The sequence below is a fragment of the Mus caroli genome, unplaced genomic scaffold, assembly GCF_978045245.1.
Source record: "Mus caroli unplaced genomic scaffold, Mus_caroli_1 scaffold_12, whole genome shotgun sequence".
Classification (NCBI taxonomy): domain Eukaryota; kingdom Metazoa; phylum Chordata; class Mammalia; order Rodentia; family Muridae; genus Mus; species Mus caroli.
In genome coordinates this window covers 11835958-11862211 of record NW_028227267.1, presented here as the reverse complement: position 1 = coordinate 11862211, position 26254 = coordinate 11835958, and the positions used below count along the sequence as shown (strand labels likewise).

The following is a 26254-nucleotide window of genomic DNA, read 5'->3' as shown; positions in this document are numbered from 1 at the left end:
CCCTTTAGGCCAGCAAACACACAAGCCACCCTTAGTGAAAGAGAAAAGGAAAAATCACATTGGAAAAAATATGAGCACTAATTGGAAGAAAAAGACCTGTACTTTGAAGGCATCACCTATCTCCCCTTGATTTCTGAACTCTGCATATTGATATTGTTTGGCTCAAGATGGCAGTGAAATTCAGATGGTTTCCCAAAGAAGACATACATGATTTTTCACTCTTATATCTCTGAGGTTAGGGGGCATTACAGCACAGATTCAGCAAACCCAGCATCAGAACACAGAAGCCAGAGATGATAATGCCAAAGGGACAGCATCCTGAACTTATAGACACATTAAAATTGAGGTTTCATCTCAACTCAGTCCATTGCACTCCCTGCCCTACCTCCTGAGTCTGATATTTGCTGTGAATACAGTATCATGGTACAACCTGCAACCTCCTCATTGCTCAACTTCACAAGTCAGGAGAAGTAATGGCTATGAGGCTACAATGTAGTAATGTACAGTGCAGGATGACCTTTGCTCTCTAATGCCCACTTAAATTGTCTGGTTGTATTTGAGAACAGGAGCATGTGCAAGATAATGTTTTGAAGATGGGACAGCAAGTTTACTATTTATACTTGCCCTGTAGATGATCCCCTATGTTTCAAAGAAAAGTGAGTTTTCCTTGTAAAGGATAGGATTGTAAACCAGAGATTTTGTGAAACACATGGATATATATGGAAAGAATGCCCACTATCAAGGAATGCACAGTTTGAAAATATTATACAGGTTTTATACAATTAAATATATAGGAGAATGACATTTGCCTCTGTGAGACAGGAAAACCTTGGGAAATTGGAGTGTATGTCACAGGAATTGACTCAGGTGGTATACTTATTTTTGTGAAAAATTTATGACATCCACAGTCCCTAGAGGTTTGGGTGCTAACAAAAATCTCTTAAGCATGTCAGAGTCCTAACCAACATTCCCCATCAAAAGCACATGACTTCTAATGAAGCACTTTGAATTCTCTAGCTTTGGAAGGAGATGTTTCAAAGGGTATCCCATGGGTCCATGCGGGGCTCCAGGAAAGGCACCACAGAAAAGGACCAGGTTGGGGAGAACGAGTTAGCAGGTAGGTCATGGCAGTTCCTAGTGACATCATCAGTAATGCCTTCCTTGGACAATCTCTTGTATCTAGGAGAGAACTAGAATCTTCTGTGATGTCATCTCTGTGTTGTGGTAACAGCAACTGCCTGTGAGTCATCCCTTCGTTTGCTCTGGGTTCAGCAACAGGGATGTTTTCCTGGCTGTTCAGGCTATGTCAGAAAGGGAATGGAGATGAAGGAGAGACCAGACCAACACAGAAGGAAGAGGAAATCCTCTCTCTTAAAAAAGGAAGAAGGAAATCATTCTGGAGAAGGCACAGTGAGTCCTAGGCAGAGTTGGGGAACTTCCTGGTAGATTTAGGCTTGAGCTGGGCCTTCCAGGAGTAGGTCTTACAAGCTGAAGCCTTGGACTTTGTCAATGTCAGACAAAGAGTCAAGAATTTCTGATGATTCGTTTGACAGAGCCAGGAATTGACAAACCTGCAGCTACTTTTCTGGGAGCTATTTAATTTCATTGTGAGTGACAAAGAATGCCAGGAGTGGGCACTATGAGAATAAGAGTGTGTTATTCCTTTCATAGAAGGGAGTTGAAGAACTTCATCTTCCAGATTACTGTAGCTTACATGAGTCTCTGAAGAAAAGAACAGAGAAGGATGCTCGCCTGGTCATGTCATGTGGTGAGGTCTCAGACACTTTGGATTTGAAGACACACAATTAATTAGGGCTTTATAGTGCTAAGCACGATGAACTTCAGGATTTCCCTGCATCACATCTGATATGACCTGACAATGTTCCCTGTATCTTTATTTCTGAGGCATCTTACAGATTTCAGGGCAAGGGGGCCTGGAATAGGGAGTGTGGCATATGTCTGATAATGATGGTTAGGAAGAAGAACATAGCTTGGCAAACCAGCTGGAAGAGAGCTTTTCTGCTCTTTTAGGGATTCACCCTGTCTTTACCTTTTCTCTCCCTCAATCTTCTTCTTGGGACTCAGAATGGTCTCCCCTGCCCCTGGGCCATCAAGTATGCAAATTCATTTTTGTTTTTCATTCTCCAGGGTCTGCTTCATCTGAAAATTCCAACATCACTAATCAGACATCAAATATAAATGAAGTAGAAGAACTGAAATTGTATATGAGGAAGATCAGCAATGACATGGAGGAAATGTATGGAGTCCTGGAACTTTACAAGTGTGACGATTTGAACTACAGGTAGTAATTATGCCCAGTACCCTGTTGACTGTATTGTGCCATCTGTTAACCCAATTTCCTTCCATGAATGGAGTGTGTTATCTCCCATCATTCCATAAAGTAGCCTTGACAGGTGTTTCATTGTTGGATAAAGAAGGTGCTGTGTGTTTATTATCATCTTCTTTTGTACTTGACCTTGGGGTGCTTGCAATCTGATTCTTGTTGTAAAGAGCTGAAAGGACCTGCTCACACTTGCTGCCTCTCAGTGTGTGAATGCAATGCCTGCAGGCTATCATGGCTTTACTCTGATATTGTTCATTATATTCTGAGAGATGGCACCTCCCTGGATTTATTTGGCATTCTAATTGTGTCTGTGTGTGTGAATGTAGTTGTGTGTGTTTTGTTCAGGACTGGGGCTCTGGGACCTTTGATGGGGTCTGAGGACTTCTGTGATGCACAGTTTGCAGGTCCTGAATAGTGTTGAGTCCATAAAGGCCCAAAGTGATCACCAGGGAAGTTTGCTCCTGGTGTTTCCTTGCAGTCACACAAGAATCCCCTGGGGGTGGAGGTGTGATAAAGCCTTTGTCCTGTAAATACTAGTGGTGTGCTCTGGGAATTCCCATAACAACAGGAACCAAACAAAGGAATGAGAATCCCTGCCTTAAAAATAAGAGGAAAGCCATTACTGATATCTACTGGGCCCATGCCTGTGGCATAGTGTAGTGGAAAATTGTCATAGAAGTAGTCTATTCCTTCATGCTTGCCCTGGAAGCTCTTGAAGGTCAGCTACCTCCATTTGGTCCCGTGGCTCTGCTGTCCTCTGCCCAGGATAGTAAGTTTAATTAGCATCAAGTGGACCCAGTTTGAATGAGCCAGGATGTGGCATGCACTTGGCTTGGGTAGCCTGTTTGCACATGATTATTGAATCCTTAATTCAGCAGATTATTTACTTCTTGGGCCATGCCCTAACACAGGATGAACACTGAATTCAACATCATTAAATCACAACATGAGAAGACAATGGTGGATATGGAGAAAATGACCAAGTCCATAAAGGGTGCCATGGACTACTCCAAGGAACTGATCGAGGATAACTATTCTTACAGGTGAGTCAGTTCCACAACTGAGACCTCCTCAACTAGGCAGGGAATGCTTCTGTCCTTTTAGGACTTTGAACAAAAGCAAGGGCTCTGGATCCATGCTATGTGTTTTTTATCCAGGAACCCTGCCCGAGGCTAGGGTCTTGGATTTGTACCTCTTGGACTCAGTTTTCCTAAGTGTGAAGAGTGTCCAAGACACTCCAATCTTTATTCTTTCAAATTCAAGATCCTCTACATAGAAAACTTTTCCACCGTGCTGGAATATCCAGGAACCCTGAACCTCTAGTATTCTGACCGCAGATTAAAAGATGTAGGATTCCTGACAAAAATGGAAAGAGTGTACACCTGTTGGGTCTTCTCAACTCTCTCAGAGGGGTAAGCCCTCTACCTGCTGAAGGTTTTTTTGGTACCACAGACCTATAATCAACCATGAGGAACATTTCCTCTTCTGTGATGTATAGGGAGCACTCTTGGTGTCAGGGTTTTCAGAAGTTTGTTGAGTCCTGTGGAATAGGGCTGGTATCTTGATTTCACTTGCCTCTGTTTGGTGCTGCTATGTATAGTGTGGACTCTTCTGTGGCTGTCTGGGGATCAGGGCCCTTGCAGGGATCATGGGACTTGGAGGAGGGGTAAGCAAATGGAATCTGGCTGGGAATCATCCAATTTTGCTTTGTGGATCAGCATCAAGGAGCAACACCTCTTTCGTGAGTGCACTCAACTCAATGAAAAAGTAAGGATATTACTGAATGAGAACACAAAGCTGCTGGTGGAGCAGGCTGGAACAAAAGTGTCCTGTGGGGAAGAAAAGAGGTTCTGTGAGGAGGCCAGCAAGAACATCTGTGTCCCAAGTGCCAAGGAGCAGCAGGTAGGAAAATATATATCAGAGGCCGATTGCCCTCATGTATAACCATAAACATAGACAATCCAATGTAACAGTCCAACAACTTCTCCAGGCACTCACCTATGTCTCCTCCAAGTGTTTTTTTATGTGATCATCTACAGGCCTCTCTGTGGAGGTAGCCTGGTTCAGGAAACTGCAAGTTTGGCACAATAGATACCTCATTGTTTTCTGCTCAATTATGATTTTATGTGAATAAGTCTGTGTGTGCTTGTGTGTGTGTCTGTGTCTGTGACTGTGTGTCTGTGTGTTTCTTTTTGTGTATACATGGTTTTCCTGATTTGTGTCTCTCTCGGTGTGTTGGGAGGCCCTTCAATGACATCTGGATTGTCCACTCATTCTCTATATTACTTCTTTGAGCCTTGGACTCTCAATAAACGTGACATTTCCTGTTTTGTTCTGTCCAGTAGTCTTGGCATCTCTTGTCCACTATCAGGAGGCATTCCCTCTCTTATTTATTTCAACAAACTGATAAACAATACAGCTATTTTAAAAATAAGTTTTAGATTTCTTTACTTTCCCTGCATAGAGTTATCTCCCTGGGAGATATCGGTTTGTCTTATTGGCTCCACCATGAACATGCACAGAATCCTACAGCTCATCCCTCAGCTAACATGGTTTTTGCTCACTATATCCTGGGCATGGCTTTGTTTCAGGATAGATTCCCCCTCATAATTGGCACAGCACTGCATTTAAGAAATGTCACAGCATGTCATTTCATCAGCTTTCTTCTGACTGATATTGAGGAAGATTTAAGATCACATGAACTGTAATAGGTTCAAAAGTTCCTGGGTAGTGACCAAAAGTCACTGTCTTCTTCTGATGCTACCAAGGATCCTGTGTAGGTATAGTGAAGCAATACCTACACAGAGAGTCAACATGGGGCTTGCTGGAGGCTTTTCTTAGGAATCTCTTTCTTGGGAATTTGGTACTGGGTTTTCCAGGTTATCTGTGCAGAGCTTGTAACTTCCTTGGAGGACCAGCAAGTATCTGGATAAAAAACTTTCTGAAGAGGAATTAATTACAGATGAGGGTGGCGGCAAAGACTACCTGAGTCTAAGAACCTTATATATATACACATCAGAGGTCCTAGAAGGTGCTCATGCAACAGGAAATGTGCTGGGCGAGAGTAACATTTTCATTGATTTGTGTTTGTGTGTCTCTGTGTGTGTATTGTGTGGTGTGTATGTTTGTGTGTCTTGTGTGTGGTGTGTGTGTTTGTCTGTGTGTGTTTGGACCACCTGTGGCTGAGCTTGTTTATACTAAAGTTGTGTGTTTGTGTAATACTAGGTAATCTTGTGTTTGTGATATGGGTTCTTGTATATACAAATATGTGTGTATGTGTTTGTGAGTTCGTGTGTGATTGTGCATAAATGCAGCTGTGTGTGTCTCTAGAGACCAAATTTCATGAGAAATGCACTCTGAGGTTTTAGTTTGCACCTATGAAATATCAAATACAGCAGTCCAATTATTCTGCATGCTCACCTAACTCCCAAATAAAAAAGAACACAAAAATTATTTTAGGGTCAGATTTTTAACTTACTAGAGACAAAACTTTTGATTCTCATTGAAATCTTTAGAGCAAATAAAAGAGATATGGTATATGGAGGGAAGGAGGAGGTTGCTGTATAAAATCTATGTGTTTATGTCCCTTTTCTGCTCTTGGTGAATTGTGAAGGACCACCTGAAGGTCAGGTGGCTCAATGTGTCTTCTAAGCATTCCAGGTTGTTTTCCTCATTTCTTGCCACCATTACATTTCCTGCTACCTCTGCTCAGTAAAGCTTTGCCTTGTAGTTTGTCTTGGATTTTACTCATTGAGAGATTGAGTTGCTTGGAGCTGAACTTGCATCCAGCAGAATTCCCATAGCTGTGGAGCAAAACCAGGCCTGTTTCAGGAGCCCATTGAGGGTCTAGATAATCTAAAGTCCTCATGCTATCTTATCTGTGTAGCATTCGGCATGACTTTTCTTCAAAATCATTTTCTCAGAGTTAAAATCAGCCTCAGTGGAGTTTGGGAGAAATGAGGACCTTCAGACAGTTCTGGTAGTATAAAATTGAGTATGTTTGTTGGAAGCCATGTTCAGAAAGTGGGAAAGAAGTCCTCTTTGACCCAGTGCTTCCAGAACAGGGAGGAGATATCCACAGAGTCTAGGGTGCTCAGGGTTGTAGTGGTCCTCAGAGCAGCCCTGAAGGAAAAGGTATCCTGATGTCCATTTGCTGAAGAATGGAAAGATACTGTGTGGTGTAGCCCTTCCATGAACTCAGTGTGAGATAATCCATGCAAGCATATGTCCTTTAACTAGTCAGCCGTATCTTACTCAAAATAGACCTGACACAATCACATTCTGGGGAGAAAATGGTTCGTTTGGATCCTAGTTATAGATAGTTCATATTACTCTGGGCTCATACCATTGGACACCAAGTCAGTCAGGTGATGGAAAAGGGAGATCCTATTGGAAGAAACTGTTTACTTTGGGACAAGTCTGAAACAGTGAACAAGAACAAGAGGCTGGTCCACCACCAACATGTGACCCTAGGCTGGGAAACAAACCTATTCTACACAGCCTTAGGAACTTACTGAGTCAGATTGGATAATAGGACGAGTACCCTGAATCCCAGACCAGTTTAGGAGTGGAAAGCATATCACTGACTGAGCTGCCTATATGCTATGCCCAGTAAGTACCTTTCCCATTCAAGATTTGCTTCTTTTAGGCCTCCAAAGCATCCTGGGAGATTTTTATATTAGTATTAACCGGGAAACTAAATAGGTCACAGTAATACAATATGCTTGTATTGCAAAACACAAATATTATGTGTGTTTGAGGGTGTGGCCTACAATAATCATAGATGTACAGGGGTGTTGTTCTGTTTCTTCATGACCATCACTTTTAAGGTTCATTACCTAGCCTTGTGAATATATTTATTTAGCAAACTTTTGCAGGTTCTAGGATCTATGAAGTACCCATGGGTTTTGTGTTGTATTTTTTCTATGGTTATTTGTAGATAGAGGGATTGACAAGAGGAACCCTGTGAGGTTCCTGCACTGGAGAAAAAATCATAGCCTTCACTTCAGTTCAGGGCATGCTCCCACCCCATAAGGATCCACATGGTTTTCTTGGTTGCACACATCTCTCTTGAACTCACATTCAGACATTGCTACAATGTTATTACTCAATATAATAAATATGCACAACTGGGGAAATGTGGTGTTTTTTAAAACTCCAGTATAATGTGTAGTTGACAGTTCAGTTTCTAGCAGCTTTTAAATGGTGAGAAATAATTTCAAGCTCAGATGCTCTATGACAATTGGGATGTACGGAATGATCTCAGCTGATATGTCATGTTGTTTTGTCCAGCTGAATACAGCTGTTCTGGGAGGGACAGCTGAATTGACAAATGCTTACCAGGCCTTTGTTTCTTCCTTCCCTAAGTGTGAAATACTCCAACAGACACCGGAACATGGCACAGACCACGATCTCCCTCAAAGAGAAGTGCTGGAGGAGGAGCACTGAGAGTGCACCTAAAATACACCACTATTGCCTCTCATCCCTAATAACCATGGCTGTAATGGGCTGTATGCTCTTCCTTTATTTTGGTTTCTTTCGTATGAACAGGCCTTAATTTCATCTAGCCTCTGGCCCAGGAAGAGTGCACATTTAAAGGGACTCAGAGAAGTGCTGAGGCTCATCAACTGCTACTGGGCATCCATGAAGACTCTGAGTGCAAATTTATCTTTTCCTGATGGGTCATCATGAATAATTACATGGAGATCAGTCAACCAAATTGTATAAACTGGGACGCAAGTCTACAACATCTTTTCTGTTTTGACTTGGGAGGCCATATCCTTCAGACCCACACTCTAAAAGGAGAGTGTTGCTTAAATTTCTCCTGCAAAGATTGCTATCTCCAGTAACTGCTTTTCTATTTAGTTGCCAAACAGCCATAGGATGTAAGTCTGTGCTACAAAATGTGCAGACAAAAATTTTGTGTTACACAATTTTTGTGGTTTCATTTTGATTTGAGTTTTGATTAGTTTAGTTATTTGGTTTTTCATGTTTTCATTCCAAGTTTTGTTATATATTGGTTGTTTATTTGTTCTTGTAATTAATTTGATATTTTGATAAGGCTATACATAGTACATATTGACTGTCAGCTTTGAGTTACAATTGAGTTCATTGCATTTATTCTTATGACTAATACAGTGATCTCCAACTCTTCACTCTTAAGAACCTTATTAATCAGGGGTGATCATAAAATCCCACAGATATTAGTCCCAGATGGATCTCTGCATTCTTCATGGGACTTGGGCCCCATAGTTTCTTCCCAGACAGACTGAACTACAAAGTCCATCATACATTCAGTGTGGAGAGTGTGTCAAACTCGCTAGATAGGAACTTAATGTTGGAAAACTTACCCATGCTGCATTCTTGTTGTGAAATACTTAGCTGCTGTGAAAATAATGTGGATGAAGGTGTTGAACACATTAATGGCAAATACATCAGTATTTCTGTAATAGCTCTCATTAAGTCAAAGTAGAGTCTAAGGGAATAAAAAGCTGTCAGAAAACACAACAGTGTATGCTTCTGCTTTCCTTCAAATATACAGTCACTGGTAAATGCAAGTAGAGATAATAAATTCCAAAATTTTGGGGGGCAGGTTTCTGTGGGGGTTCTTCAATGTTCATTTTATTACTTTATGATGCACCTGTGTCTGCCCAAAGACATCATTCAAAAATGATGAAGATTGTAATTAGGTATCAGCTTATAAAGTCCTAACAAATGCCTTTTTCTTTGATATTTTCTTTACTTACATTTCAAATGTTAAACCCTTTCCTAGTTTCCCCTCTGAAGATCCCCTTTTTTCTACCCCCAACCCCTGATCCCCAACCCACGCACTCCCTCTTCCTGGCCTTGGCATACCCCTCTACTGGGGCAAAGAACCTTCCCAGGACCAAGGATCTCCTCCCAGTGATGACCGACCAGGCCTTCCTCTACTACATATTTAGCTAGAGCCATGAGTTCTACCATGAGTTTTCTTTGGTTGGTGGATTAGTCTCAGGGATCTCTGGAGCTACTGGTTAGTTCATATTGTTTTTCCTCCTATGGGGCTGCAAACCCTTCAACTCCATAGGTCCTTTCTCTAGCTCTTTCACTGGGGACCCTGTATTCTGACCAATGGATGGCTGTGAGCATCTACTGCTGTGTTGGTCAGGCACTGGTAGAGCCTCTCAGTAGACAGCTATATCAGGCTCCTGTCAGCAATCTCTTGTTGGCATCCTTAGTAGTATCTTCCCATAATTCAATCACAGGGTCAGCACCCAATCAGTGGTTTAGAAGCTCTGACCAGCAGAGAATTTCTAAACCTGATATACAACTTCAGCAAATTCGCTGGATATAAAACTAACTCGATGAAATCAGTATCTTTCCTTTATTCAAAAATGATAAACAGGCTGAGAGAAATTAGGGAAATGACACCATTCTCAAGAGTCACAAACAATAGAAAATATCTTGCGGTGACTAACTAAGCAAGTGAAAGGCCATCCTGAGCCTTCCCCACCTGGTGATCCATCCCACATTCAGATACCAAACCCACACACTATGGAAGATGCCAATAAGTGCTTTCTGACAGGAGCCTGCTATAGCTGTCTCCTCAGAGGCTCCACCTCATAGTGACAAATACCAAGGCACACTTTTACAACCCCTCTTTAATGAGCATAGAGTCCCCAGTGGAAGAGTTGGAGAAAGGACTGAATGAGCTATAGGGGTTTGCAACCGTAGGAAGAACAATAATATCAACCAACCATATGTCCTTGAACTTCCAGGGACTAATCTTCCAATCACACATGTAGTGACCCATGACTCTAGGCACATGTGTGCCAGATGACAGCCTTGTTGGACATCAATGGGAGGAAAGGCCCTTGGTCCTTTAAAGGCTCAAACCCCCAGTGTAGGGGAATGCCAGGGTAGCAAGAGAATTCTGTGTGGTTGTGTGGAGGAGCACCCTCATAGAAGCAGTTGGAAGGGGCATGAGTTAAGGGGATTCTAGGCAGAAAACCGGAAAAATGGCTAACATTTGAAATGTAAGATTATAGTGTTTTAAAATAGAAAAAAAATGAATTGAAGACTCAGAAATTAAACTAGACTTTTGGACATTTGATCTCCTACCAACTCAAAAATATACAATCCAAAAAGAAACCTCTTCAATAAATGATGCTCGTCTAATTGGCTGTAAGTATGTAGAAAAATGAAAGTAGATGCATATTTGTCACCTGGCACAATACTCAAGGCCAGGTGGATTAAAGAACTCAACATAAAACCAGATTCACTGAATCTAACGGAAGAGAAAGCAGGAAAGAGCCTCAATCTCATGAGAATGGGGATAAATGTCATAAACAGAATTCTAATAGCTCAGGTTCTAACATTAAAAATTTATAAATGGGCCACAAGAAACTGAAAAGCTTCTATATGACAAAGGGCATAGCCAATAGGACAAATTGGCAAACTACATATTGGGAAAAACAATGTTCACCAGCAATGTCAAGGTCTGTCTGATCCACAGTCAGGACTATGGAGCGCAACCCTATCTCAGAAAGCAAAGCAAAACAAAAATAAAAATAAATGTTTGCCAAGAAAGCTCTAGGTTGAAAAGTACTCTTGTCTGTCTGAAATGCCCAAACGTGGTGGTGTGTGCTGTAGATTCAGCTACTCAGGAAACTGAGGCAGGAGGATGGTTTGAGGCTAGGGATTAGGTGGGAAGAACATAACAGACCCCATCTCCTTATAAAAATAACCCAAATAACTAGGCAGTAGGAGTGAGGAGAAGGCTCCTGAGGGAAAGGGGGACACGGAGGTATCTCCTATGTTCTGGGGTGCACCTCTGGACCCCGAATCACTCCACATACTCGGACCATAAGGTACAATTCCAGCTAAGTAAAAGTTCCCTCTGCCCGGGAGAAGAACTGGGTCTCAAGGACCTCAGCACCATTGCTAGGATCTTACCTCCCTACCTGTGCAAGGGGCTTCTGGTCCTTTAGGCCACCTCTACAGTGCTGTTTAGTTTTGGGCACACCACCATCCAGTGCAATCGGAAGAGAAGAGCAATTTCCGGGAGTTTCAGCTCAACTCTGAGAGCTTTTGGTTCAGAAAGAGGGATTCCCTTTGACTAACAGGAAGCTGGGAAGGGCATGGAGAGGATGCAAAAAACGAGAGAGGACACACAGCCCAAGATGACAATACGCTGAAATAAATGTCTTGGCAAAGAGCCCATCCAGAATGCCTGGAAGAATGCACTCAACTACGTGAACAAAGTATAAAGCAAAGAATATATATACACACATCCACAGGAGAGAAAGCCACTCACTGGTCAGGACTAAAGTCTGAGGAAAGAGAATCCACAGGCTGGAGCCTCAGCTCCCAGTCTTCCCTGGCCAGCTGCTTAAGCACAGCCACAGGGAAGAGCTACCTCCCAGCAGCTGTGCAGAATGCACATTCAACCTCAAAATCCTACACAAGTGGGGGAAGAGGGGCTGAGGGAGAGGGTAAGAAAAGGACAGGCTTCCTGCTGTCCACCTTAGAAAACTTCACACTGCTGTTAGTGATTTCCCAATTGTGAAGTCCCTACCGACTGGGGTGGGGTGGGGGGGGGGTGAAGGGGGAAGGCTCTCCTAAGGAGAACAATCCTTTTAGCCCTTGCCCTTCAGGTTCCTCCCCTAGTTTGTCACTTAGCCTTGACCTTGAAAATTCCTGGAAACTAAGATTAGGGGTTTTGATTCTTTCAGGTTTCAGCTACAACCTTAAGCCCAGCAATGATCTGCTGCCAGCTCTAAGAGATTTTAACTACACTGAAAATGTGAAATCCGTTTCAGTCATTTCAGCATGAGAGCGCGGCCATGTTTCTGAAACACAGAATCAGCCTCTCTTTTGCTTCAGTTATTCCCTTTAGCGAAGGAAAACATGGGGTGAAATGGACTTCAAAAGTCATTCTGGCCCTATAATAAGAAATTCTGTACATACAAGAACACACTGCTGAGAACTCTCTAAGAAACAATAGCATTAAATAGCCTTGGCCCCTAATCCAGATCAGTGCCTAGAGTATAGAAGGCCCATCACGGCTAAAAACAAAATAACGCCCTTGCCCTTTTAGTGACCTTTCTCTTAGTCTGACTATTAGGTAACAGACAAGTCAAGAGAAAGACCCCTAGTAAAGGGCCTAACACAGTTCAGACTTTTCCTTTTAATGTAAAGAAGACAGAGGGCACAAGCTGGGACTAAAATGTGAGTATGATTCTAATGTTCTCTTCCCCACACTCTATATAGCTAAAGGTCACTTTGGCATCTATCCTGTATTTCAACCTGCACATTAAACTTTCAGGTTTTCTATAGCAACATTTCCCAGAATCCAGTCACGGGTGACTGAAGTGAAAGGTGGTCTAAGGCCCATGCCTATTTGGTGAAGAAGACGGGTTCCATTTCTTAGTCTTTGAAAGGATGCTGATTGCTTAAAGACACATTGCACAGCTTCACATCCAGGAGCCAGGCAATTAATTCCTCAAAGTGCAGGTATCCTTTACTTATAAAAACCTAGCCTTGCAGCCTGCTCTGGTCAACACAGAATTCAGTAGCCAGCTCCTAAAGCTTGTAACTTTGAAAAGCAAAGCCAGTCTAAGCCAGTTCCTGCTAAGTAAATGACTGCAACTCTACAGCATGCAGATGTAGAGGAAACCCAGGAAGGGTGAAAATACTGTGTAGGCAAAGAAAGGAAAGCTGCCTCATTTCCCACTAATGTCAGCTCAGGGGAAAACCCTGGTGGAAGACCATTGCTTCTGAGAACCTTTCAAGGAATCCCCAATTTAAAATAGTATCTCACCTACTAACTGCTTCTCCTAGTTAAAAGCGTTCAAAATGGTTATCTGACCTAAGGGACATGCACTTGCCTTTTCTTTGTTCAGTTTGTTTCTTTGTTTTGAGGTAGTCCCCTAGCACACCTCAGGCCCAATCTGACTTGGAATTTAAGGCAGGTCTCCTGCATCAAACTCTATTTCTCAAAATGGCTACTACAAATTCAAATACATGGCATATCGTCTCATTTGGTTTATAAAAAGTTCCTTGACTTTCTTTAGTGTTTTAGATTTTCAAATAATTTCTCCCCTGCTGCTCACAAACTCCTTTTTATTACTGTTACTTTGAGATCTTCATTGGTGAGCCATTGTAGTGCACACCTTTGGATACAGAATTCCAGAGGCAGAGGCCAGCGGGCCTCTGAAATGTGAGGCCAGCCTGGGCTATACAATGAAACTTCCATGTAGAACATATCACTAATCTTGCTGAAAGCTTGCATGTTGGAGTTTAAGGTATGAGTGCTGCCAAGAGCTGGAAGCCAGTCTGGGCTACATTGTAACAGGCCTGCAAGGGCTACACAGCAAGATCTTGTTTCAAACAAACAAACAAACAAACAAACAAACAAACAAAAGCAACAAAGTGCCTTGGCTATACAGTCTATAGATGCTACAGTCAGGGTTAAACAGAAAGGAGTAAAGCTGACCCCCTAGTCAGTTTTCTACTTAATAAGGTGCCATACCCCCTCCACAAAGTACAAGAGAGATAAGTCAAAGCTGACTAAAACTTCATGAACACTCTATTACTACTTACCTATTTGAGTCTCTTTAAGTGTCTAATTCCATGTTCTACGGTTTTACCTTCAATCTTGATAGAACTTATGAGTTACGTGTCATACCCTGAAAACCATGAGTATGTACTTGAGAAGCCATGGTCCAGGGCTCATGTTCCTGATCAGTCCAGATCCAAAGGACTACAGATGGAACCAGCACAGACTGGAAGGATGCCCTGACAGCAATATGGAACTGATTCCGCAATCACTATGTATTCCATAGTCAGAACTTAACATTCAAAAAGTTTGCCCTGTGTCAATTTTCTTAGTTCTTAGCCAGATAACAAAATATTCCGTGAACAACAGAGCTGTCGATTACAGGAACTTACTGTGGTCCTAGCCCACATGGACAAAGCCTCTCACCATCCAGGCAGAAAGTGGAACTGTACAACCTCTAACTTGTATTGTGGCCTTTTTGCTTTGAAACACTTCCCTTTCTAAGTGTCCATTAATTCTGGACTATTAACTAGTATACTGTCGAAAGCTAATGCCAACAGGTATAGAACCATTTGAAAATAAAAACCAATTTTAGGCAATGAAGTATAGTCAAGCCTCCCTCCACTTAAAGTATTTTGTAAATACTCCCACATTTTTAAACTGAGCTAGAATTGTAACTACCTATCTGCTACCCACTCCCACCCATGATTAAGGACTGCTTTGCTAAATATCTTCCTACCTGCTCATTCCCAACAGCAAAACGCTTTGATTCTCCTTACTTTTTTACTTTAGTGATGCTAGGGCAAGCCTTGCACTGGAATATGCTCAGTCCCAGATCTATATCCAAGCCCCCATTCTTTTCTTCTCTCTTTTTTTTTTTTTTTTTTTTTTTTTTTTGTTTTTGAGACAGGGTTTCTCTGTGTATCCCTGGTTGTCCTGGCACTCACTTTGTAGACCAGGCTGGCCTCGAACTCAGAAATCCGCCTGCCTCTGCCTCCCGAGTGCTGGGATTAAACCTCTTTTCTTCTCTTGTCTCTGGATGCAGAGTCTCAATATATACCTGATTCTGGCTCCACAATCTGGGTCCTCCTTCCTCACCTAGTTGTTGTGAATACAGGTGTGCAGCACCACACCCCATTCCCCAAATACTTTTTGGGCTAAAATTTAAATTATGCCTATATTCACTAACACTGGACTATATCCCAAAGCTAGCACCCAAGAAAACCAAGTAACTTACTATGCTAGCAAATATCTTCTTTAGGCTCAAGACTTAGCCAGAATAACACTAAATAAAGCTAATATGTATCCAAATTTAGCTAATTAACTTAATTTCACTCCCTCACAGAGAGAACGGCAGGAAGTCCCAGAAAATGGGGAAAGATAATGGGTGTCACCGGGCAGTAAGCAGAGTGTAAACTGAATAAATGAAAAGATATTAATACAAAAATATTTAATTATTTAACAAAATGGGACAAAATGTATTGTTCTAGTAACTCTAGTGTGTATACACAGGCAATCACTTTAACACCCAGAGAGACTAGGTGTTGTAAAGTAGGGTGCCTTTGTTTTTGACATGAACTATGTACATAGCAAAGATAAATTTAAAAAAAAAAAACTTGCATCCAAAAGATCCATTATTCTCCTCAAGTCTAAGTGTTTCTGCTCACCTTTCCCAGAATTCTAGAGACCTCTGATCATCCAGGTCTCAGGGCTCATCCAAAATAGAGTCCTGAACCAGCTGTGGCCAAGTGTTCCTGTGTTGTTGGCTGAAATCTGCCTCAGGCTTCAGAGATATTGGAGGGGCAGTCTTGGCCTTCAGGGTGCAGCCATTCCAGGCCCTCAGCCAGCTAATGGAGTCTTCCACAGAGGCCTGTCATCTCAAAAATAGGAGCTGGGGTATTCCAAAGATTGGGATGCCACTCTACAGTCAGGATGAGTTGGTTATGTGAGACCATACAAGTGAACTAATGTCTGTATGACTGTTTTCCTAATTTGAAAGTGAGTAATGAGATCATCTGAGGAGTGTTTGCTAACAATAAAATCACTGATTAACGTGAATAATAGAACTGTAGAGAGCATGGACTTAATTTTCTGGGTCCGGTGCAAATAGCTGGGAGAGATCAAAACAAAAACAATAGAAACAACAGGAATACTAACAACAACAATTTTTTAAAAACCCTTCTGAGTGCTGGAATTACAGGCATGTCCCAACTCTGGCTAATTTTTGTATGTATTTATAATAAACAAACAAACAAACATCCCTATTCCAGTTCTAGCAGTTGCATCAGAGAGAGCTGTGTGACACTGCATGCTGCTTCCTTTTCCCAGATAGCTCAGGTCTTCACTCCTATACCAGTTCAGCTGGACCTAAGACAGTGTAGCTGACCTTCTGGCTGCCAGGGCATGATTCTGCAACAATCCTTTTCTTGGTAAAACTGAGTCTGTATAGGGTAAGCGCCTTGTTGGTGGATCCAGGACCCTTTAGGCCAGCAAACACACAAGCCACCCTTAGTGAAAGAGAAAAGGAAAAATCACATTGGAAAAAATATGAGCACTAATTGGAAGAAAAAGACCTGTATTTTGAAGGCATCACCTATCTCCCCTTGATTTCTGAACTCTGCATATTGATATTGTTTGGCTCAAGATGGCAGTGAAATTCAGATGGTTTCCCAAAGAAGACATACATGATTTTTCACTCTTATATCTCTGAGGTTAGGGGTATTACAGCACAGATTCAGCAAACCCAGCATCAGAACACAGAAGCCAGAGATGATAATGCCAAAGGGACAGCATCCTGAACTTATAGACACATTAAAATTGAGGATTCATCTCAACTCAGTCCATTGCACTCCCTGCCCTACCTCATGAGTCTGATATTTGCTGTGAGAACAGTATCATGGTACAACCTGCAACCTCCTCATTGCTCAACTTCACAAGTCAGAAGTAATGGCTATGAGGCTACAATGTAGTAATGTACAGTCCAGGATGACCTTTGCTCTCTAATGCCCACTTAAATTGTCTGGTTGTATTTGAGAACAGGAGCATGTGCAAGATAATGTTTTGAAGATGGGACAGCAAGTTTACTATTTATACTTGCCCTGTAGATGATCCCCTATGTTTCAAAGAAAAGTGAGTTTTCCTTGTAAAGGATAGGATTGTAAACCAGAGATTTTGTGAAACACATGGATATATATGGAAAGAATGCCCACTATCAAGGAATGCACAGTTTGAAAATATTATCCAGGTTTTATACAATTAAATATATAGGAGAATGACATTTGCCTCTGTGAGACAGGAAAACCTTGGGAAATTGGAGTGTATGTCACAGGAATTGACTCAGGTGGTATACTTATTTTTGTGAAAAATCTACAACATCCACAGTCCCTAGAGGTTTGGGTACTAACAAAAATCTCTTAAGCATGTCAGAGTCCTAACCAACATTCCCCATCAAAAGCACATGACTTCTAATGAAGCACTTCGAATTCTCTAGCTTTGGAAGGAGATGTTGCCAAACGGTGTCCCATGGGCCCATGAGGGGCTCCAGGAAAGGCACGGCAGAAAAGGACCAGGTTGGGGAGAACGAGTTAGCAGGTAGGTCATGGCAGTTCCTAGTGACATCATCAGTAATGCCTTCCTTGGACAATCTCTTGTATCTAGGAGAGAACTAGAATCTTCTCTGATGTCATCTCTGTGTTGTGGTAACAGCAACTGCCTGTGAGTCATCCCTTCGTTTGCTCTGGGTTCAGCAACAGGGATGTTTTCCTGGCTGTTCAGGCTATGTCAGAAAGAGAATGGAGATGAAGGAGAGACCAGACCAACACAGAAGGAAGAGGAAATCCTCTGTCTTAAAAAAGGAAGAAGGAAATCATTCTGGAGAAGGCACAGTGAGTCCTAGGCAGAGTTGGGGAACTTCCTGGTAGATTTAGGCTTGAGCTGGGCCTTCCAGGAGTAGGTCTTACAAGCTGAAGCCTTGGACTTTGTCAATGTCAGACAAAGAGTCAAGAATTTCTGATGATTCCTTTGACAGAGCCAGGAATCGACAAACCTGCAGCTACTTTTCTGGGAGCTATTTAATTTCATTGTGAGTGACAAAGAATGCCAGGAGTGGGCACTATGAGAATAACAGTGTGTTATTCCTTTCATAGAAGGGAGTTGAAGAACTTCATCTTCCAGATGAAGTAGGTTACATGAGTCTCTGAAGAAAAGAACAGAGAAGGATGCTCCCCTGGTCATGTCATGTGGTGAGGTCTCAGACACTTTGGATTTGAAGACACACGATTAATTAGGGCTTAATAGTGCTAAGCACGATGAACTTCAGGATTTCCCTGCATCACATCTGATATGACCTGACAATGTTCCCTGTATCTTTATTTCTGAGGCATCTTATAGATTTCAGGGCAAGGGGGCCTGTAATAGGGAGTGTGGCATATGTCTGATAATGATGGTTAGGAAGAAGAACATAGCTTGGCAAACCAGCTGGAAGATAGCTTTTCTGCTCTTTTAGGGATTCACCCTGTCTTTACCTTTTCTCTCCCTCAATCTTCTTCTTGGGACTCAGAATGGTCTCCCCTGCCCCTGGGCCATCAAGTATGCAAATTCATTTTTGTTTTTCATTCTCCAGGGTCTGCTTCATCTGAAAATTCCAACATCACTAATCAGACATCAAATATAAATGAAGTAGAAGAACTGAAATTGTATATGAGGAAGATCAGCAATGACATGGAGGAAATGTATGGAGTCCTGGAACTTTACAAGTGTGACGATTTGAACTACAGGTAGTAATTATGCCCAGTACCCTGTTGACTGTATTGTGCCATCTGTTAACCCAATTTCCTTCCATGAATGGAGTGTGTTATCTCCCATCATTCCATAAAGTAGCCTTGACAGGTGTTTCATTGTTGGATAAAGAAGGTGCTGTGTGTTTATTATCATCTTCTTTTGTACTTGACCTTGGGGTGCTTGCAATCTGATTCTTGTTGTAAAGAGCTTAAAGGACCTGCTCAGACTTGCTGACTCTCTTTGTGTGAATGCAATGCCTGCAGGCTATCATGGCTTTACTCTGATATTGTTCATTATATTCTGAGAGATGGCACCTCCCTGGATTTATTTGGCATTCTAATTGTGTCTGTGTGTGTGAATGTAGTTGTGTGTGTTTTGTTCAGGACTGGGGCTCTGGGACCTTTGATGGGGTCTGAGGACTTCTGTGATGCACAGTTTGCAGGTCCTGATAGTGTTGAGTCCATAAAGGCCCAAAGTGATCACCAGGGAAGTTTGCTCCTGGTGTTTCCTTGCAGTCACACAAGAATCCCCTGGGGGTGGAGGTGTGATAAAGCCTTTGTCCTGTAAATACTAGTGGTGTGCTCTGGGAATTCCCATAACAACAGGAACCAAACAAAGGAATGAGAATCCCTGCCTTAAAAATAAGAGGAAAGTCATTACAGATATCTACTGGACCCATGCCTGTGGCATATTGTAGTGGAAAATTGTCATAGAAGTAGTCTATTCCTTCATGCTTGCCCTGGAAGCTCTTGAAGGTCAGCTACTTCCATTTGGTCCCCTGGCTCTGCAGTCCTCTGCCTAGGATAGTAAGTTTAATTAGCATCAAGTGGACCCAGTTTGAATGAGCCAGGATGTGGCATGAGCTTGGCTTGGGTAGCCTGTTTGCACATGATTATTGAATCCTTAATTCAGCAGATTATTTGCTTCTTGGGCCATGCCCTAACACAGGATGAACACTGAATTCAACATCATTAAATCACAACATGAGAAGACAATGGTGGATATGGAGAAAATGACCAAGTCCATAAAGGGTTCCATGGACTACTCCAAGGAACTGATAGAGGATAATTATTCTTACAGGTGAGTCAGTTACACAACTGAGACCTCCACAACTAGGCAGGGAATGCTTCTGTCCTTTTAGGACTTTGAACAAAAGCAAGGGCTCTGGATCCATGCTATGTGTTTTTTATCCAGGAACCCTGCCCGAGGCTAGGGTCTTGGATTTGTACCTCTTGGACTCAGTTGTCCTAAGTGTGAAGAGTGTCCAAGACCCTCCAAATTTTATTCTTCCAAATTCAAGATCCTCTACATAGAAAACTTTTCCACCGTGCTGGAATATCCAGGAACTCTGAACCTCTAGTATTCTGACCAAAGATTAAAAGATGTAGGATTCCTGACAAAAATGGAAAGAGTGTACACCTGTTGGGTCTTCTCAACTCTCTCAGAGGGGTAAGCCCTCTACCTGTTGAAGGTTTTTTTGGTACCACAGACCTATAATCAACCATGAGGAACATTTCCTCTTCTGTGATATATAGGGAGCACTCTTAGTGTCAGGGTTTTCAGAAGTTTGTTGAGTCCTGTGGAATATGGTTGGTATCTTGATTTCACTTGCCTCTGATTGGTGCTGCTATGTATAGTGTGGACTCTTCTGGGGCTGTCTGGGGATCAGGGCCCTTGCAGGGATCATGGGACTTGGAGGAGGGGTAAGCAAATGGAATCTGGCTGGGAATCATCCAATTTTGCTTTGTGGATCAGCATCAAGGAGCAACACCTCTTTCGTGAGTGTACTCAACTCAATGAAAAAGTAAGGATATTACTGAATGAGAACAGAAAGCTGCTGGTGGAGCAGGCTGGAACACAAGTGGCCTGTGGGGAAGAAAAGAGGTTCTGTGAGGAGGCCAGCAAGAACATCTGTGTCCCAAGTGCCAAGGAGCAGCAGGTAGGATAATATATATCAGAGGCCGATTGCCCTCATGTATAACCATAAACATAGACAATCCAATGTAACAGTCCAACAACTTCTTCAGGCACTCACCTATGTCTCCTCCAAGTTTTTGTTTATGTGATCATCTACAGGCCTCTCTGTGGAGGTAGCCTGGTTCAGGAAACTGCACGTTTGGCACAATAGATACCTCATTGTTTTCTGCTAATTATGATTTTATGTGAATAAGTCTGTGTGTGTTTGTGTGTGTGTCTGTGTCTGTGACTGTGTGTCTCTGGGTTTTTTTTTTTTTGTGTGTATACATGGTTTTCCTGACTTGTGTCTCTCTCGGTGTGTTGGGAGGCCCTTCAATGACATCTGGATTGTCCACTCATTCTCTATATTACTTCTTTGAGCCTTGGACTCTCAATAAACGTGACATTTCCTGTTTTGTTCTGTTCAGTAGTCTTGGCATCTCTTGTCCACTCTCAGGAGGCATTCCCTCTCTTATTTATTTCAACAAACTGATAAACAATACAGCTATTTTAAAAATAAGTTTTAGATTTCTTTACTTTCCCTGCATAGAGTTATCTCCCTGGGAGATATCGGTTTGTCTTATTGGCTCCACCATGAACATTCATAGAATCCTACAGCTCATCCCTCCGCTAACATGGTTTTTGCTAACTATATCGTGGGCATGGCTTTGTTTCAGGATAGATTCCCCCTCATAATTGGCACAGCACTGCATTTAAGAAATGTCACAGCATGTCATTTCATCAGCTTTCTTCTGACTGATATTGAGGAAGATTTAAGATCACATGAACTGTAATAGGTTCAAAAGTTCCTGGGTAGTGACCAAAAGTCACTGTCTTCCTCTGATGCTACCAAGGATCCTGTGTAGGTATAGTGAAGCAATACCTACACAGAGAGTCAACATGGGGCTTGCTGGAGGCTTTTCTTAGGAATCTCTTTCTTGGGAATTTGGTACTGGGTTGTCCAGGCTATCTGTGCAGAGCTTGTAACCTCCTTGTAGGACCAGCAAGTATCTGGATAAAAAACTTTCTGAAGAGGAGTTAATTACAGATGAGGGTGGCAAAGACTGCCTGACTCTAAGAACCTTATACACATACACATCAGAGGTCCTAGAAGGTGCTCACGCAACAGGAAATATGCTGGGCGAGAGTAACATTTTCATTGATTTGTGTTTGTGTGTCTCTGTGTGTGTATTGTGTGGTGTGTATATTTGTGTGTCTTGTGTGTGGTGTGTGTGTTTGTCTGTGTGTGTTTGGACCACTTGTGGCTGAGCTTGTTTATACTAAAGTTGTGTGTTTGTGTAATACTAGGTAATCTTGTGTTTGTGATATGGGTGCTTGTATATACAAATCTGTGTGTCTGTGTTTGTGTGTGTGCCTGTGTGATTGTGCATAAATGCAGCTGTGTGTGTCTCTAGAGACCAAATTTAATGAGAAATGCACTCTGAGGTTTTAGTTTGCACCTATGAAATATCAAATACAGCAGTCCAATTATTCTGCATGCTCACCTAACTCCCAAATAAAAAAGAAAACAAAAATTATTTTAGGGTCAGATTTTTAACTGACTAGAGACAAAACTATTGATTCTCATTGAAATCTTTAGAGCAAATAAAAGGGATATAGTATATGGAGGGACGGAGGAGGTTGCTGTATAAAATCTACGTGTTTATGTCCCTTTTCTGCTCTTGGTGAATTGTGAAGGACCACCTGAAGGTCAGGTGGCTCAATGTGTCTTCTAAGCATTCCAGGTTGTTTTCCTCATTTCTTGCCACCATTACATTTCCTGCTACCTCTGCTCAGTAAAGCTTTGCCTTGTAGTTTGTCTTGGATTTTACTCATTGAGAGATTGAGTTGCTTGGAGCTGAACTTGCATCCAGCAGAATTCCCATAGCTGTGGAGCAAAACCAGGCCTTTTTCAGGAGCCCATTGAGGGTCTAGATAATCTAAAGTCCTCACGCTATCTTATCTGTGTAGCATTCAGCATGACTTTTCTTCAAAATCATTTTCTCAGAGTTAAAATCAGCCTCAGTGGAGTTTGGGAGAAATGAGGACCTTCAGACAGTTCTGGTAGTATAAAATTGAGTATGTTTGTTGGAAGCCATGTTCAGAAAGTGGGAAAGAAGTCCTCTTTGACCCAGTGCTTCCAGAACAGGGAGGAGATATCCACAGAGTCTAGGGTGCTCAGGGTTGTAGTGGTCCTCAGAGCAGCCCTGAAGGAGAAGCTATCCTGATGTCCATCTGCTGAAGAACAGAAAGATACTGTGTGGTGTAGCCCTTCCATGAACTCAGTGTGAGATAATCCATGCAAGCATGTGTCCTTCAACTAGTCAGCCGTATCTTACTCAAAATAGCCCTGACACAATCACATTCTGGGGAGAAAATGGTTCGTTTGGATCCTAGTTATAGATAGTTCATATTACACTGGGCTCATACCATTGGACACCAAGTCAGTCAGGTGATGGAAAAGGGAGATCCTATTGGAAGAAACTCTTTTTTTGGGACAAGTCTGAAACAGTGAACAAGAACAAGAGGCTGGTCCACCACCAACATGTGACCCTAGGCTGGGAAACAAACCTATTCTACACAGCCTTAGGAACTTACTGAGTTAGATTTGATAATAGGACAAGTACCCTGAATCCCAGACCGGTTTAGGAGTGGAAAGCATATCACTGACTGAGCTGCCTATATGCTATGCCCAGTAAGTACCTTTCCCATTCAAGATTTGCTTCTTTTATACCTCCAAAATATCCTGGGAGATTTTTATATTAGTATTAACTGGGAAACTAAATAGGTCACAGTAATACAATATGCTTGTATTGCAAAACAGAAATATTATGTGTGTTTGAGAGTGTGCCCTTCAATAGTCATAGATGTACAGGGGTGTTGTTCTGTTTCTTCATGACCATCACTTTTAAGGTTCAATATTTAGCCTTGTGAATATATTTATTTAGCAAACTTTTGCAGGTTCTAGGGTCTATGAAGTACCCATGGGTTTTGTGTTGTATGGTTTCTCTGGTTATTTGCAGATAGAGGGATTGACAAGAGGAACCCTGTGAGGTTCCTGCACTGGAGAAAAAATCATAGCCTTCACTTCAGTTCAGGGCATACTCCCACCCCATAAGGATCCACATGGTTTTCTAGGTTGCACACATCTCTCTTGAACTCACATTCAGACATTGCTACAATGTTATTACTCAATATAATAAATATGCACAACCGGGGAAATGTGGTGTTTTTTAAAACTCCAGTATAATGTGTAGTTGACAGTTCAGTTTCTAGCAGCTTTTAAATGGTGAGAAATAATTTCAAGCTCAGGTGCTCTATGACAATTGGGATGCACGGAATGATCTCAGCTGATAGGTCATGTTGCTTTGTCCAGCTAAATAGAACTGTTCTGGGAGGGACAGCTGAATTGACAAATGCTTACCAGGCCTTTGTTTCTTCCTTCCCTAAGTGTGAAATACTCCAACAGACACCGGAACATGGCACAGACCACGATCTCCCTCAAAGAGAAGTGCTGGAGGAGGAGCACTGAGAGTGCACCAAAAATACACCACTATTGCCTCTCATCCCTAATAACCATGGCTGTAATGGGCTGTATGCTCTTCCTTTATTTTGGTTTCTTTGGTATGAACAGGCCTTAATTTCATCTAGCCTCTGGCCCAGGAAGAGTGCACATTTAAAGGGACTTAGAGAAGTGCTGAGACACATCAACTGCTACTGGGCATCCATGAAGACTCTGAGTGCAAATTTATCTTTTCCTGATGGGTCATCATGAATAATTACATGGAGATCAGTCAACAAAATTGTATAAACTGGGACCCAATTCTACAACATCTGTTCTGTTCTGACTTGGGAGGCCATATCCTTCAGACCCACACTCTAAAAGGAGAGTGTTGCTTAAATTTCTCCTGCAAAGATTGCTACCTCCAGGAACTGCTTTTCTATTCAGTTGCCAAACAGCCACAGGCTGTAAGTCTGTGCTACAAAATGTGCAGACAAAAATTTTGTGTTACACAATTTTTGTGGTTTGATTTTGCTTTGAGTTTTGATTAGTTTAGTTATTTGGTTTTTCATGTTTTCATTCAAAGTTTTGTTATATATTAGTTGTTTATTTGTTCTTGTAATTAATTTGATATTTTGATAAGACTATACATAGTACATATTGACTGTCAGCTTTGAGTTACAATTGAGTTCATTGCATTTATTCTTATGACTAATACAGTGATCTCCAACTCTTCACTCTTAAGAACCTTATTATTCAGGGTTAATCATGAAATCCCACAGATATTAATCTCAGATGGATCTCTGCATTCTTCATGGGACTTGGGCCCCATAGTTTCTTCCCAGACAGACTGAACTACAAAGTCCATCATACATTCAGTGTGGAGAGTATGTCAAACTCTCTGGATAGGAACTTAATGTTGGAAAACTTACCCATGCTGCATCCTTGTTGTGAAATATTTAGCTACTGTGAAAATAATGTGGATGACGGTGTTGAACACATTAATGGCAAATACATCAGTATTTCTGTAATAGCTCTCATTAAGTCAAAGTAGAGTCTAAGGGAATAAAAAGCTGTCAGAAAACACAGCAGTGTATGCTTCTGCTTTCCTTCAAATATACAGTCACTGGTAAATGCAAGTAAAGATAATAAATTCCAAAATTTTGGGGGGACAGGTTTCTGTGGGGGTCCTTCAACGTTCATTTTATTACTTTATGATTCACCAGTGTCTGCCCAAAGACATCATTCAAAAATGATGAAGATTGTAATTAGGTATCAGCTCATAAAGTCCTAACAAATGCCTTTTTCTTTGATATTTTCTTTACTTACATTTCAAATGTTAAACCCTTTCCTAGTTTCCCCTCTGAAGATCCCCTTTTTTCTACCCCCAACCCCTGATCCCCAACCCAAGCACTCCCTCTTCCTGGCCTTGGCATACCCCTCTACTGGGGCATAGAACCTTCCCAGGACCAAGGATCTCCTCCCAGTGATGACCGACCAGGCCTTCCTCTACTACATATTTAGCTAGAGCCATGAGTTCTACCATGAGTTTTCTTTGGTTGGTGGATTAGTCCCAGGGATCTCTGGAGCTACTGGTTAGTTCATATTGTTTTTCCTCCTATGGGGCTGCAAACCCTTCAACTCCATAGGTCCTTTCTCTAGCTCTTTCACTGGGGCCCCTGTGCTCTGACCAATGGATGGCTGTGAGCATCTACTGCTGTGTTGGTCAGGCACTGGTAGAGCCTCTCAGTAGACAGCTATATCAGGCTCCTGTCAGCAATCTCTTGTTGGCATCCTTAGTAGTATCTTCCCATAATTCAATCACAGGGTCAGCACCCAATCAGTGGTTTAGAAGCTCTGACCACCAGAGAATTTCTAAACCTGATATACAACTTCAGCAAATTGGCTGGATATAAAACTAACTCAATGAAATCAGTATCCTTCCTTAATTCAAAAATGATAAACAGGCTGAGAAAGAAATTAGGGATATGACACCATTCTCAAAAGTCACAAACAATAGAAAATATCTTGGGGTGACAAAGCAAGTGAAAGGCCATCCTGAGCCTTCCCCACCTGGTGATCCATCCCACATTCAGACACCAAACCCAAACACTATGGACGATGCCAAAAAGTG

General features: G+C 41.9%; 2 pseudogenes; both read left to right on the top strand.

The window, feature by feature from the left end:
* The first annotated feature begins 1280 nt into the window (after positions 1-1280).
* LOC147001632 (uncharacterized) lies at positions 1281-8216 on the top strand (annotated as a pseudogene).
* A 9402-nt stretch (positions 8217-17618) lies between these two features.
* Positions 17619-24406, top strand: LOC147001631 (uncharacterized; annotated as a pseudogene).
* Positions 24407-26254: the final 1848 nt, after the last annotated feature.